This window comes from Diadema antillarum, unplaced genomic scaffold (assembly GCF_040938485.1).
Source record: "Diadema antillarum isolate AM-2024a unplaced genomic scaffold, OU_Dant_1.0 seq00000455_RagTag, whole genome shotgun sequence".
In the NCBI taxonomy this organism is placed as follows: Eukaryota; Metazoa; Echinodermata; class Echinoidea; order Diadematoida; family Diadematidae; genus Diadema; species Diadema antillarum.
In genome coordinates this window covers 573,607-587,403 of record NW_027271427.1, presented here as the reverse complement: position 1 = coordinate 587,403, position 13,797 = coordinate 573,607, and positions in this window count along the sequence as shown.

Here is a 13,797-nt window from a genome sequence, read left to right as displayed (position 1 = left end):
TGTGTGTGCATGGATGTGTTTCAGTTTCAGTTTCAGTAAGTTTTATTTATCCATTGTATAGAACAAAAATAAGTATGACAATATCACATATTCGAAAATCATGGACATATAACCAGGGGTTCGCAGTATAATTATGTAAATAATACATTCTATATTTCATGACGACAAATCTTTATTGGTATAAAGGTGGAGGAGTCCGTTTGTTAATTTATTTGTATAAAGGTGGAGGAGTCCGTTCGTCAATTATCAAATCGCTTGAATTGGACAAGGGCGCGTAAGAATTACGACTTGGAACAATTCATTTTTTTTTAACAGAAGGAACACAACACATACGTATATATAGAATATCTAACACAAAACTTTCATGTATTTTGAATGTCACTTGACCGAAAAGGACAACACGAGGTGGAAAATACAAAAGGAAAAATAAGAAAAACGAGAATAAGGGACAAGAATAAGAGGGTACTCAAATAGCAAAAGTAAAGAGAAGAGGAAAGAAGGGAAGGGGAAGAAAACGTATTTAATGTTCAGGAGTTGGGAGCTAAAAACGGCATATTTTTAATTCGAGTGATATATATATATTCTTCTGCGCTGCAAAAGCTTCTGATGTGTTTGATGATAACGAACAGTTAAATGAAAAGATGTGCTTTGAGCCGTAAATTAAAGACTGCTATTATGACGGTTGGGGATTTCCGGACTTCTATTGGTAGAGCTGCACAGGCTGCACAGGCAAATGCTCTGTCTCCCAGTGTAACTTTTGTTTTACATGTTGGAATTTGTAAGAGAAGAGTGTCCTTAGAACTGCGCAAATTGTGAGTGTGTCTATGGGATTTAAATACGAATAATTCGGATATGTACCTGGGGGTTTGACCAATGAGTGACTTATATACAATCAACAAAATCTTAAACAATATTCGTTTACGAATCGGAAGCCAGTTTAAGTCTTTCAGAAGAGGAGTAATCCTTGAAAACCTGGATTTGTTACAAATAAGCCTTGCGCAGGAGTTTTGGACTCGCTGCAGGCCCCAAACTTGAGAATCAGGGAGTCCATATACAATAATCCAATTTACTAATAATACATGCTTGGACAATCATTTTCATACTATTCTCATCGAAATATTCCTATTATATTTTGGATCATAAATTTGTCTTCCATTAATTGGTTAAAAGAGCTTCACGTGATTATAGGTATTTTGAACTATTTTAGAATGTTGGTGTGTTTGACACTCCATGAAGTACTATTTGCAAAATGACGTCACTTTTATGATGACATTTTGCAAATAGTATACTATTTTGCAAATAGTATACTATTTGCAAAATGATGTCACAATCACCCTTCTTTACAATAGTGTACCCGTCCGGTCCCGAATTCTAGTGTTCAGGTTTGCAGCGGCCATACGATCGCTTGGATACATGCGACGGCCAACTCTAGCGGTGTCACGGCTACTACGTTTTTCAATTTCCGATCTCTCGCACTGTTGCGTATTGAAGGCGCTGCGCTGCCGCCGCAGTGCGGCTAAGCCTATATAATAATTTTCACTTTTTATTCAAATTTTTGATCGAAAATATAAAACAAATATACTTTGCCTAGTTTCGAGTTTCTTGTTAAAACTATGGGCCTCGGTGACTCCAAAATAGTACTATTTTGTAGTCACCTCTGCCCACAGTTTTAACAAGAAACTCGCAAGGCCAAGTATATTTGTACAATACGTATAAGATTATATGACATAATTATGGTATAATGATTTACACACATTTGTGATGTGTGCTTCCATGTTAAAGGTCCTGTTTACCTTTGGGAGCAGTGATTTAAAATATTTTCAAGATATGACATTATGCATATGTGTAGGTCTGTTGTACCACAAAACATCCTATCATATAAAGTTTGGGTGATGAAGCCTAAAATATACGATCAACGAGCGCTCTTCTATGCAAACAGGAAAGAGCTGAAGGGTACGAACATCTGTTCATGAGAGTCTCACCGGTGAAAGGCAAGGATGGCTGAACGAATATCGTACCCAGCACCAACCAACAAAGTGTGGTCACAGAATGGTAAGATAAACAACAAACTTCTGATGGTCGTGTGTAGAGCAGATCTACAAAAAGCTGAATATCAGATAGAAAATCATTGACTTCCGGAACTTTGAACCCATGCACGTTCCAATCCCAATAGTGCATAACATTTTTCTTTCTTTGCACTTCGGTAATTACTCAATCCTTGTAACCATTGTAATTGTCCTAAGAAACTCTCAATTTTCTTTATTATTTGTACCGTTTTTGTCTCGCCCACCGGAGGTGAAGGCGAGACTAAGGGATCCAAATGGCGTCCGTCCGTCGTCCGTCACAAATGTTAAAGTTTACCTGCAAGACTCTCTTATGATGCATAACATGGCAACTGTTACAGCAATGGCAGCCACACTTGGATGATAGAAGCACTAGGGGTATCTTCATGTTATGGTGTTGTCGGAGGTCATGTGATGATGTCAAAGGTCATTTGAGGTCATATATTAAAGAGTTTGTGCAAGACTCTCTTTTCTATGTTAAAGTTTACCTGCAAGGCTCTCTTTTGACAAATAACTTCACATAAGTTGCTTGGATTACAACCTAACTTGGGTCATAGATGCACTGGGGGTACCTTCATGTTATGGTGCCGTTGGAGGTCACAGGATAAGGTCAAAGGTCATTTGAGGTCATACGTTAAAGTTTACTTGCAAGACTCTCTTATCACACGTAACTCGACACATATTGCTACAATGGCAATCAAACTTGGATGATGGATGTACTGGGGGTACCTTCATGTTATGGGTGCTGTAAGAGGTCACATGATAAGGTCAAATGTCATTTGAGGTCATACGTTAAAGTTTACTTGCAAGACTCTCTTATCACATGTAACTCAGCACATGTTGCTACAATGGCAATCAAACTTGGGTGATGGTAGATGTCTCTTGGGGAGTTGAAGGTAACCACAAGGTCAAAGGTCACAGACAGGGGTCAACAAATTTTTAGGGCCCAATGTTATGTTTTTAGGGGCGTTTTGATTGTGGCTCATAACTTTTGATCCCTTTGTCCGTTTGTGACCAAACTTGGATGGTAAATGTCCCTTGGGGTGTTGAAGGTCACCACAAGGTCAAAGGTCATAAGCAGGTCAATTAACTTCTGGGAGTTATAGAAATATTAATTCCTTGTATGCGAATGGGCGAGACACAATTTGGCACTTGCCTTGTTTATGTCCGTGAGCTATAATTAAATGTAACATATGTTTGAAAGTAGTACGAAACAAGAATGATAAGTATAACGCCAATGCAAATGCGGCAATGTGTGCCATGAAAATTGTGTTTCCGACGTAGATGCCGAGAAATTGTCCTCTCGAATATGGTTATGCTCCTTCTGTATGGCAGCAGAGTTCCCAACCAGAATAGTAGATGATGATGAATTCCAGTGTACACTGAAATTTTTTTTATAGCAATGTTAACATTGATACCTCTAAACTTAGTGCCTCTATCTGTCTATTGTGAATGTCCTCTCAGTTGATGAACAGGATATTGAATCTGATTGCAATTTGGAAGATTAAGACAGTCCCTGTCACCATTACTTCAGTGACACATTTAATGCTAAAGTTTCGAATTTACAAATGCCACACACCTTTTCACTTTTTCATTTGAATGCTCGAAGTCTTGCCTCAAAATTCCACCGAGTTGAAGATCACCTCCAGACTTTAACTCATCAATTCAGTATATATGCATTCACCGAAACATGGTTTGATGAAAGTGTTGCTGCGATGTACAATTTAGCTGGATATAACTTTGTTTATAAAGCAAGAGAAAAGAGAGGCGATGGTTGTTGTCTGTATATCCAAAATGATTTCGCCTTTAAAAACCGATCGGATCTGCAGTTTGATTCGTAGAATGTTGATACCCTCTTTTTTTTTTTAGATTGAACAGGCGTCCAGAAAGGGCTTGTGCCGAAAGAGTGGGTTGGGTGGTGGCGCGTCGCGTTAATGGGAACACCACCCTTCGTCCAAAGCCCCCCCCCCCCCCCCCCGGTTTTGCCGAAAGGGTGCGTTGGGAGCGTTGGGTCGCGTCGCGTTGACTGGAACCCCACCCTTCGTCCAAACCCCCCCCCCCCCCCCCCCCCCCCCCCCGGTTTTGCCGAAAGGGTGCGTTGGTACCATAGAGATGTATACTAATAATATACTAGAGCGCGGACTGCGTGTGGCGCGTACGCAGTGCTCGTGTGCCGAGTTGAAAAGGCCGCGCGCCATCTTTGTCCGGGCAAAAACAAATACCGCGTCCGGGCAGCGCAGTAGTGGTGGACACGTAAACAAGTACACAAGCGCTCACGCATACTAGTATAATGCATATAGGCCCTACTTGTCTTTCAGCAAGAAGATGAGGGGGTCGGAGATGAGAGAAGGAAACAACTCAAAAATTGAAGTTGCTCAGCAATCTCTTATGAGTGGTAAAGAAAATGAAAATTAAACAAAGTTTTACCTTATTCTCCACGAGGTAATACTTTCAAGCCGACCGAACACGACCATGGTCCATGCAATATAAAGGGTTCTCTCGGTCGATCTCCAGACAGCCGGGTGCCCCTTGTGATATGATAATTACCGCAATTACATTAAATTGTCCTATAAGCTGCGTCAATCTTTGTATTTTTTTTTTTGCAATTATATATTTTCTGTATGAGGGGACTGCATTCTATAGTCCTGACATCTGTGTATACCAGTGTTTCATTGTATGTCTATTTTTTTTTTTTTGTTGGTGGAAATTAAATAAATCATTTCTATAAGTACGCGTAGGCATATTGGCTCCATGACATAATGTCCAAGCTCGAAATGCTAATGTTGAAGCTTACATAAACCCTAACCCAAATCATAACACCTAACCCTAATCCTAATCCTCACCCTGGGGCTGCCTTGAACCAAAAGCCCAATCATACCCATGATGCTATATAACTCTATTTTCAGAAAGATATCAATGCCGGAGCATAATATGTCCTGTCACCAGGCATAAGTTATTACGTATTCTAGCTTTTCTCACACTACCATCATAGTCAAATTAACTGCTGTATAGCAAAGGGTGGAGGAACGATTTTTTTATTTATTTATTTATTGTTTGTTTGTTTGTTTGTTTGTTTGTTTGTTTGTTTGTTTGTTTTTTTTTTGGGGGGGGGGGGGTCAAGGGCCAAATAGGGTACTTAGATAAGAGCACTTTTTAAACTTAAAAAGGGGAGTTTTTTTTAATTTTGGAAAGGGCGCAATTAATGCCCCCCCCCCCCCCGTTCCGCCGACCTTGCATATAGTTATGTACTGTATTAGCTATCTAGTAGCACTAGATCGAGAATGGCTGAGGGAGGGCGGATTGCCCCCTGATGAATTTTGCAAGACCTTTTCTTTTCTTTTTCTTTTTTTTTGTCTTGAATCAATCTGTTTAACACACACTATAAATGTCATTTTAGTTACTTGTGAAAGGAAACTCCGCTCCCCTTCTTTTCTCCTGTTTCTACATCCAAAAGCAACACATATTTTGCAACATAGATCTATGCTACTTTAAGTAGAATTTGCAAATTTAAGAACACTTTCAATTTCCAAACTCCGATGGAGACTTTGGCATAGATGCTAGCCTACTGCCGTTGCATCCCGTCGTCGATCTCCCTGCATGCTCCGCTAGCACTATACGTTATCGGTACGGTCGCTAGTCGAAATTTGCCCGGACCAAAATGGCGAACGCCTCCTTCTAGGGCTCACACCCATAAATATTTCCCCATAGGGACGTGTTTTAAAAATCAAATTTCAAAAAATTCTGTAAAATAGCTGGGAGAAATGAGGTGTTTCAGCTTCACTAACCTGGATAAGTTAGATGTACCCTTCTATAGTGAAGGTCATATTTCTCATTTGACTTTTAAACATCATAAATGTGTTTTTGATGATATTTGCACCTACATCATATGGGAAATTACACATTCTAGGGTTATAAAGCTTCTCAAAGGGACACTTTTGAAACTCACACCCTTTGAGGTTTTTTAAAGAAATAAAAATGTAGTGTTGATCAGTTCTTCATAAGATGAATACCTAGAAGCAGGCAGTAATCTTTGATTATGGGGGTGTCATCATCACATTATTGCCTACAAAATACTTGAAAAGACTTTGTTCTGTCAAACAGACTAACTTTATGAATTTTGACCTCTTCCAGTGGTAGCCAAACAAAGAAATACATTAAAATAACACAGTCATTCAAAGTTGTGTGATACTGATGACTGCTATGTACAAAGGTCTATCTATACCACAACAACACAACAACATAATAAGAAAACAAATTATAGCCAAACAGAGTTGGGGGGGGGGGGGGGTAGAGGAGAAGGGGGGGGGGGGTAGGAAGGGGAAGGGGGGAGGGAGGAAGAGATCTGACACAATACAACAACATAAACCAGCAGAATTTGTATGGGATGAATACTTCCCATAGACTTGTGTGCATTGCATGCATCCTCTATAGTGAAGGTCATATTTCTCATTTGACTTTTAAACATCATAAATGTGTTTTTGATGATATTTGCACCTACATCATATGGGAAATTACACATTCTAGGGTTATAAAGCTTCTCAAAGGGACACTTTTGAAACTCACACCCTTTGAGGTTTTTTAAAGAAATAAAAATGTAGTGTTGATCAGTTCTTCATAAGATGAATACCTAGAAGCAGGCAGTAATCTTTGATTATGGGGGTGTCATCATCACATTATTGCCTACAAAATACTTGAAAAGACTTTGTTCTGTCAAACAGACTAACTTTATGAATTTTGACCTCTTCCAGTGGTAGCCAAACAAAGAAATACATTAAAATAACACAGTCATTCAAAGTTGTGTGATACTGATGACTGCTATGTACAAAGGTCTATCTATACCACAACAACACAACAACATAATAAGAAAACAAATTATAGCCAAACAGAGTTGGGGGGGGGGGGGGGGTAGAGGAGAAGGGGGGGGGGTAGGAAGGGGAAGGGGGGAGGGAGGAAGAGATCTGACACAATACAACAACATAAACCAGCAGAATTTGTATGGGATGAATACTTCCCATAGACTTGTGTGCATTGCATGCATCCTCTATAGTGAAGGTCATATTTCTCATTTGACTTTTAAACATCATAAATGTGTTTTTGATGATATTTGCACCTACATCATATGGGAAATTACACATTCTAGGGTTATAAAGCTTCTCAAAGGGACACTTTTGAAACTCACACCCTTTGAGGTTTTTTAAAGAAATAAAAATGTAGTGTTGATCAGTTCTTCATAAGATGAATACCTAGAAGCAGGCAGTAATCTTTGATTATGGGGGTGTCATCATCACATTATTGCCTACAAAATACTTGAAAAGACTTTGTTCTGTCAAACAGACTAACTTTATGAATTTTGACCTCTTCCAGTGGTAGCCAAACAAAGAAATACATTAAAATAACACAGTCATTCAAAGTTGTGTGATACTGATGACTGCTATGTACAAAGGTCTATCTATACCACAACAACACAACAACATAATAAGAAAACAAATTATAGCCAAACAGAGTTGGGGGGGGGGGGGGGTAGAGGAGAAGGGGGGGGGGGTAGGAAGGGGAAGGGGGGAGGGAGGAAGAGATCTGACACAATACAACAACATAAACCAGCAGAATTTGTATGGGATGAATACTTCCCATAGACTTGTGTGCATTGCATGCATCCTCTATAGGGCTCACACCCATAAATATTTCCCCATAGGGACGTGTGTTAAAAATCAAATTTCAAAAAATTCTGTAAAATAGCTGGGAGAAATGAGGTGTTTCAGCTTCACTAACCTGGATAAGTTAGATGTACCCTTTCATCCATCAAATTCTCTGGGTGGATAATTCAGTTCAAATTCTGTTCAGGGGTACGAAAAGCCAGACTACGAGTTCTTGTCACTCAAAAAGTCACCCATTTTCCGTGCACGTACCCAATGAAATATAGTCCCCTCAAATTCCACCAGAAAAGCTTTCATCTTCTAACCAAAATGCAATTTCTATAGTGAAGGTCATATTTCTCATTTGACTTTTAAACATCATAAATGTGTTTTTGATGATATTTGCACCTACATCATATGGGAAATTACACATTCTAGGGTTATAAAGCTTCTCAAAGGGACACTTTTGAAACTCACACCCTTTGAGGTTTTTTAAAGAAATAAAAATGTAGTGTTGATCAGTTCTTCATAAGATGAATACCTAGAAGCAGGCAGTAATCTTTGATTATGGGGGTGTCATCATCACATTATTGCCTACAAAATACTTGAAAAGACTTTGTTCTGTCAAACAGACTAACTTTATGAATTTTGACCTCTTCCAGTGGTAGCCAAACAAAGAAATACATTAAAATAACACAGTCATTCAAAGTTGTGTGATACTGATGACTGCTATGTACAAAGGTCTATCTATACCACAACAACACAACAACATAATAAGAAAACAAATTATAGCCAAACAGAGTTGGGGGGGGGGGGGGGGGTAGAGGAGAAGGGGGGGGGGGGGTAGGAAGGGGAAGGGGGGAGGGAGGAAGAGATCTGACACAATACAACAACATAAACCAGCAGAATTTGTATGGGATGAATACTTCCCATAGACTTGTGTGCATTGCATGCATCCTCTATAGTGAAGGTCATATTTCTCATTTGACTTTTAAACATCATAAATGTGTTTTTGATGATATTTGCACCTACATCATATGGGAAATTACACATTCTAGGGTTATAAAGCTTCTCAAAGGGACACTTTTGAAACTCACACCCTTTGAGGTTTTTTAAAGAAATAAAAATGTAGTGTTGATCAGTTCTTCATAAGATGAATACCTAGAAGCAGGCAGTAATCTTTGATTATGGGGGTGTCATCATCACATTATTGCCTACAAAATACTTGAAAAGACTTTGTTCTGTCAAACAGACTAACTTTATGAATTTTGACCTCTTCCAGTGGTAGCCAAACAAAGAAATACATTAAAATAACACAGTCATTCAAAGTTGTGTGATACTGATGACTGCTATGTACAAAGGTCTATCTATACCACAACAACACAACAACATAATAAGAAAACAAATTATAGCCAAACAGAGTTGGGGGGGGGGGGGGGGGTAGAGGAGAAGGGGGGGGGGGGGGGGGTAGGAAGGGGAAGGGGGGAGGGAGGAAGAGATCTGACACAATACAACAACATAAACCAGCAGAATTTGTATGGGATGAATACTTCCCATAGACTTGTGTGCATTGCATGCATCCTCTATAGTGAAGGTCATATTTCTCATTTGACTTTTAAACATCATAAATGTGTTTTTGATGATATTTGCACCTACATCATATGGGAAATTACACATTCTAGGGTTATAAAGCTTCTCAAAGGGACACTTTTGAAACTCACACCCTTTGAGGTTTTTTAAAGAAATAAAAATGTAGTGTTGATCAGTTCTTCATAAGATGAATACCTAGAAGCAGGCAGTAATCTTTGATTATGGGGGTGTCATCATCACATTATTGCCTACAAAATACTTGAAAAGACTTTGTTCTGTCAAACAGACTAACTTTATGAATTTTGACCTCTTCCAGTGGTAGCCAAACAAAGAAATACATTAAAATAACACAGTCATTCAAAGTTGTGTGATACTGATGACTGCTATGTACAAAGGTCTATCTATACCACAACAACACAACAACATAATAAGAAAACAAATTATAGCCAAACAGAGTTGGGGGGGGGGGGGGGGTAGAGGAGAAGGGGGGGGGGGGGGGTAGGAAGGGGAAGGGGGGAGGGAGGAAGAGATCTGACACAATACAACAACATAAACCAGCAGAATTTGTATGGGATGAATACTTCCCATAGACTTGTGTGCATTGCATGCATCCTCTATAGTGAAGGTCATATTTCTCATTTGACTTTTAAACATCATAAATGTGTTTTTGATGATATTTGCACCTACATCATATGGGAAATTACACATTCTAGGGTTATAAAGCTTCTCAAAGGGACACTTTTGAAACTCACACCCTTTGAGGTTTTTTAAAGAAATAAAAATGTAGTGTTGATCAGTTCTTCATAAGATGAATACCTAGAAGCAGGCAGTAATCTTTGATTATGGGGGTGTCATCATCACATTATTGCCTACAAAATACTTGAAAAGACTTTGTTCTGTCAAACAGACTAACTTTATGAATTTTGACCTCTTCCAGTGGTAGCCAAACAAAGAAATACATTAAAATAACACAGTCATTCAAAGTTGTGTGATACTGATGACTGCTATGTACAAAGGTCTATCTATACCACAACAACACAACAACATAATAAGAAAACAAATTATAGCCAAACAGAGTTGGGGGGGGGGGGGGGGGGGTAGAGGAGAAGGGGGGGGGGGTAGGAAGGGGAAGGGGGGAGGGAGGAAGAGATCTGACACAATACAACAACATAAACCAGCAGAATTTGTATGGGATGAATACTTCCCATAGACTTGTGTGCATTGCATGCATCCTCTATAGTGAAGGTCATATTTCTCATTTGACTTTTAAACATCATAAATGTGTTTTTGATGATATTTGCACCTACATCATATGGGAAATTACACATTCTAGGGTTATAAAGCTTCTCAAAGGGACACTTTTGAAACTCACACCCTTTGAGGTTTTTTAAAGAAATAAAAATGTAGTGTTGATCAGTTCTTCATAAGATGAATACCTAGAAGCAGGCAGTAATCTTTGATTATGGGGGTGTCATCATCACATTATTGCCTACAAAATACTTGAAAAGACTTTGTTCTGTCAAACAGACTAACTTTATGAATTTTGACCTCTTCCAGTGGTAGCCAAACAAAGAAATACATTAAAATAACACAGTCATTCAAAGTTGTGTGATACTGATGACTGCTATGTACAAAGGTCTATCTATACCACAACAACACAACAACATAATAAGAAAACAAATTATAGCCAAACAGAGTTGGGGGGGGGGGGGGGGTAGAGGAGAAGGGGGGGGGGGGGTAGGAAGGGGAAGGGGGGAGGGAGGAAGAGATCTGACACAATACAACAACATAAACCAGCAGAATTTGTATGGGATGAATACTTCCCATAGACTTGTGTGCATTGCATGCATCCTCTATAGTGAAGGTCATATTTCTCATTTGACTTTTAAACATCATAAATGTGTTTTTGATGATATTTGCACCTACATCATATGGGAAATTACACATTCTAGGGTTATAAAGCTTCTCAAAGGGACACTTTTGAAACTCACACCCTTTGAGGTTTTTTAAAGAAATAAAAATGTAGTGTTGATCAGTTCTTCATAAGATGAATACCTAGAAGCAGGCAGTAATCTTTGATTATGGGGGTGTCATCATCACATTATTGCCTACAAAATACTTGAAAAGACTTTGTTCTGTCAAACAGACTAACTTTATGAATTTTGACCTCTTCCAGTGGTAGCCAAACAAAGAAATACATTAAAATAACACAGTCATTCAAAGTTGTGTGATACTGATGACTGCTATGTACAAAGGTCTATCTATACCACAACAACACAACAACATAATAAGAAAACAAATTATAGCCAAACAGAGTTGGGGGGGGGGGGGGGGGTAGAGGAGAAGGGGGGGGGGGGGTAGGAAGGGGAAGGGGGGAGGGAGGAAGAGATCTGACACAATACAACAACATAAACCAGCAGAATTTGTATGGGATGAATACTTCCCATAGACTTGTGTGCATTGCATGCATCCTCTATAGTGAAGGTCATATTTCTCATTTGACTTTTAAACATCATAAATGTGTTTTTGATGATATTTGCACCTACATCATATGGGAAATTACACATTCTAGGGTTATAAAGCTTCTCAAAGGGACACTTTTGAAACTCACACCCTTTGAGGTTTTTTAAAGAAATAAAAATGTAGTGTTGATCAGTTCTTCATAAGATGAATACCTAGAAGCAGGCAGTAATCTTTGATTATGGGGGTGTCATCATCACATTATTGCCTACAAAATACTTGAAAAGACTTTGTTCTGTCAAACAGACTAACTTTATGAATTTTGACCTCTTCCAGTGGTAGCCAAACAAAGAAATACATTAAAATAACACAGTCATTCAAAGTTGTGTGATACTGATGACTGCTATGTACAAAGGTCTATCTATACCACAACAACACAACAACATAATAAGAAAACAAATTATAGCCAAACAGAGTTGGGGGGGGGGGGGGTAGAGGAGAAGGGGGGGGGGGGGGTAGGAAGGGGAAGGGGGGAGGGAGGAAGAGATCTGACACAATACAACAACATAAACCAGCAGAATTTGTATGGGATGAATACTTCCCATAGACTTGTGTGCATTGCATGCATCCTCTATAGTGAAGGTCATATTTCTCATTTGACTTTTAAACATCATAAATGTGTTTTTGATGATATTTGCACCTACATCATATGGGAAATTACACATTCTAGGGTTATAAAGCTTCTCAAAGGGACACTTTTGAAACTCACACCCTTTGAGGTTTTTTAAAGAAATAAAAATGTAGTGTTGATCAGTTCTTCATAAGATGAATACCTAGAAGCAGGCAGTAATCTTTGATTATGGGGGTGTCATCATCACATTATTGCCTACAAAATACTTGAAAAGACTTTGTTCTGTCAAACAGACTAACTTTATGAATTTTGACCTCTTCCAGTGGTAGCCAAACAAAGAAATACATTAAAATAACACAGTCATTCAAAGTTGTGTGATACTGATGACTGCTATGTACAAAGGTCTATCTATACCACAACAACACAACAACATAATAAGAAAACAAATTATAGCCAAACAGAGTTGGGGGGGGGGGGGGGGGTAGAGGAGAAGGGGGGGGGGGGTAGGAAGGGGAAGGGGGGAGGGAGGAAGAGATCTGACACAATACAACAACATAAACCAGCAGAATTTGTATGGGATGAATACTTCCCATAGACTTGTGTGCATTGCATGCATCCTCTATAGTGAAGGTCATATTTCTCATTTGACTTTTAAACATCATAAATGTGTTTTTGATGATATTTGCACCTACATCATATGGGAAATTACACATTCTAGGGTTATAAAGCTTCTCAAAGGGACACTTTTGAAACTCACACCCTTTGAGGTTTTTTAAAGAAATAAAAATGTAGTGTTGATCAGTTCTTCATAAGATGAATACCTAGAAGCAGGCAGTAATCTTTGATTATGGGGGTGTCATCATCACATTATTGCCTACAAAATACTTGAAAAGACTTTGTTCTGTCAAACAGACTAACTTTATGAATTTTGACCTCTTCCAGTGGTAGCCAAACAAAGAAATACATTAAAATAACACAGTCATTCAAAGTTGTGTGATACTGATGACTGCTATGTACAAAGGTCTATCTATACCACAACAACACAACAACATAATAAGAAAACAAATTATAGCCAAACAGAGTTGGGGGGGGGGGGGGGGGGGTAGAGGAGAAGGGGGGGGGGGGGTAGGAAGGGGAAGGGGGGAGGGAGGAAGAGATCTGACACAATACAACAACATAAACCAGCAGAATTTGTATGGGATGAATACTTCCCATAGACTTGTGTGCATTGCATGCATCCTCTATAGCATACTCAATATCTACAGCTATTCAGTTTTTTGCCAAACTGCATCATTGATTTTTAATTAATTTTTTTCTTCATTTATTTTGGTATCTTTGGTACGAATTTGTGAAGGGGTTTCGGACATTCCATTGTATTTACGGGTGTGAGCCCTATATATAGGGCTCACACCCATAAATA